Below are 3,604 nucleotides of genomic sequence, written 5' to 3' on the forward strand. Positions count from 1 at the left end.
ATAAATAATTATTACTCAATTTTAGTTATTAATAGCCTATAATAAAGCAAGTCATATATTAAATTAAATAGTGCAAAAATTAGTCCACTAATAATACGATATTAGTTTGAAAAAAGAGATAATAAATGTTTAAGATTAAAAATTAAAATTGTTTTTTTTTTGGTAATTAAAAAATTCAAAGAAGAATAAAAATGCAACCGAGATGATTATTGTAGAAATTAGGAATAACAAAGAAAAAATTGTCAACCCTTCGATTAAAAATAAGATGGATAGAAAAAAGAAGAAGAATCAACAATATTCCAATGATAAGCAACACAAAGTAACGAACAATAAGACTATTTCAACTAGATTAAATAATTAATTATCTGGTAAAAATAAATAATTGTGTTTGATGATGATAATGGCTGAAAAAATTAATAAATATTTTAAAATAAATATCAAGTAATGTATAGTGGCTTAATGGGATTAACTTATAAACTAATTGATAATAATCCAATCCCAACATGCCAGAAAAATAATGTTCAAGATTGGATAACCATCAATCTCCTCTTCGGCTGATGCCATGATGACCTGTATCAATGCTTCAATATCCCTGACATGTATATGACCAATACAAGCAACTTGATCACAAGCCTGAAGAACACTTATTCTTTCAGGTCATGATACAAGGAGGATATTCAAGCCTCTCTAAGTCCAGTTGATGCGAAAAATTATTTTCTTAGCTAAAATAAAAGCAGAAGGCTTTTATTTCTTGGACTCAATCATTCTACATCCAAGAATGATCCTAACAACTTAAAAAAGACATTTACAGAGGTTCTTGAAAATTATCAGGCTCTCCAGGAAAATTATTCAGGCATTACTTCATCATGTTTACATCCACCTGAACTCTCTTCCTGGTATCTACCTAAACCCATCAGCTGGAGCCTGTCCCTACCTACTTAGAATAATCTCATTCACACCAGAAGATTCTACGTTACTTGGACAACTTCGCGGCCTACTTAACACCTATATCTGGGAAACGGAAAATAGCAAAAAGAAAATCAATTATTTCAACCGAGGTACCCGGGTACCAAACGATCATAACACACTCAAAAGAATAAACAATCATCCATATGCACATCAATCATCAACAACCTAGGATTGTTGATAGCTCATGATGCTGATGGAGATCATGATTCCCTTGGAGTCTTTTGAATCTGTGTTACAAGACTCGCCAGGAAGATCATGGTCTCAAATTATTTGTGTTGAAAATGATCCCACGATGATGCTGAAATTCCTAACAAAAAGGGACTACCCGGGCTAAATGACTCTAGTCTAATGACTCTAATTGTTGGGCAATAAGTTACCATATAATTGCGTGTGAAAAATGATGAAGTGATGAAAAGAACATTGATTTAAGTATTTAAATGAATGAAATTTTTATTTATTTTTAAGATAATTTTAGTAACTTATTGCGGGATTGACTCTAATTTTATCAACAGTGCATGCATGATACATAAAAAATTAAAACTGCCCTAGAAAAACCTGAAAACCCTTGGTGAGATATTCATTTAATCAACTAATCTTAATTTGTTGCTAAAAAATTCATAATTGTTGATTAAATTTATAACTCGTACCATCATCGATCCTCTTCCAGAGCAGGAGCTAATTGTTTAATCATTAAAAAAAAATTAAATTAATTTTAAAATAATTTTTAATTTATTGGTGCAATTTTTTGTAATCTATTAAACCATTAGTTTAGTTAAAATGAATGAATTAAATTAAAAAATTTTAATTGGCAATGAAAGCTCTGAAGAAGATAAAGGGAGCTAAAAAAACATCCAATGATGTCCCAAGCATTAACTAATTAATCATTTGTTTATAATTAATTGATTAATGGTCACTGTACATTACTTGAATGACCTTGGTAGCTAAAAAATACGACCGCATATCCTCGCGTCGTTTCGGACCTTTCGTCCCGACGTCATGAGGACCGGAAGGAAATTATTTTCTCACTCACCGATCTCCAGCGACGGAAGAAAAATCAGGAATTGGCTGACGAGAGTCGTGCGACGGATGAATCAGCCTTGGAGATGCTCTGATGATGATAGACTGCATCCATTGATCCAGTGATGGATGACAAAGTGCTCCAATGATGAGAAAGTAATTAGTCCAGCTGTAGAATAATTTTTTTTTTAATCCATCATTATGTTCAATAAAATAACGGAAGCTTTGTAAATTTATTTTTATTAATTATTGATTTTTTTTATTGTTGAATAAATTAAATTAAAAAAAAATTTCTTAATATTTTATATTTATGGGATTTCTCAATTCTTAGAATTTCGCATAAAAAAAAACTTTAAAATCCTTTATTTAGTTAAATTAAATTGAAAAATTATATAACTCAATTCTTGAAGGAGATATATTTTGAATATCTAACATAGAATGTTTCTCTTTAAGAAAAAAGAAAATTTTAAGCGCTTGTTTGTGCAAAATTCCAAGTATTGAAATACACTGTTGATTTCTAAGAATTCGCAAGGCTAGAGACTAAGTTATTAGACAACGAAGGTGATTCGTCGGTTGATCGGCGTCTCAGGGACGCGTGGACTTGTGACCAATCAGAGAAGCGGAATAATTAATAAGCGTGATTCTTATTGGCTGATTATTACCGCGTTCGCCTTGTGACGTCGTAATATTTAATTTCATGGAACTCGGTTTATTAATTTTAAAAAAGTGTAATTAATATAAAATTTAGATTAATATATAAAAAATAATCAATATTTACCGATAATTATCCATGACGCCATTACGTCGCCTCGCCATTATTCCGCAATGCTCCATTTTTTAATCCCAAAATTGGCACAAACACACTTCACAGCTTGACGTAAACACTTTATTTACACATTTTCACTATTTTACTCATTAATTTATTGCTTCATAATCACTTTTATCACATAAAAACCACTTAAAATATATTTAACCCATTCTCACTTTATTTTCGAATAAAAAACTTAACAAGCACACCTAATCACTCATAAAATGCTTAATTATTTATTAAAAATGAATAAAAGCCACTCACAATTAATTATTCACTTGATTATTAAATATATTCACACGTACTCTAATAAACATCCGAACACTTCGAGACTCCGCACTGCACTGAACATTCCCGGCAATTTTGTTCTACTCTTTTACCACGCCCTCTCTCCTGCGCAAAGAAAATGCGCATTAGTAACAATGCTCCAAAATAACAAACATTAATTTGAGAGCTAATTAATTGTTTAAAAAACAGTCAATTATGCTTCTTTATAACTAAGTGGTGTTCAAATTTGAATAATTATGATTCATCCCAGTAAATTAACAGTAACGCCAGCCATTTCGCGTCGATAGATTGCCTCCTGTTGGAAATGTAAGCAATTCTACCTGTTTATGTCACACTATACCATGTACTGACCTACCTCATTGTTTTCAAGTGATGATATTATTCAATTTAATTTTTAAACGTAAACAAAAAAATTATGCAATAATAAATAAATAATAAAAAAGAACAAAATGTATAAGCATTGACTCTGATTTATTTATTAATCTAACTTTAAACATTTTAAATAATTATTACATTTATAAT

This window comes from Chelonus insularis, unplaced genomic scaffold (assembly GCF_013357705.1).
Source record: "Chelonus insularis isolate UGA/USDA-ARS -01 unplaced genomic scaffold, ASM1335770v1 contig_146_pilon, whole genome shotgun sequence".
Taxonomy (NCBI): domain Eukaryota; kingdom Metazoa; phylum Arthropoda; class Insecta; order Hymenoptera; family Braconidae; genus Chelonus; species Chelonus insularis.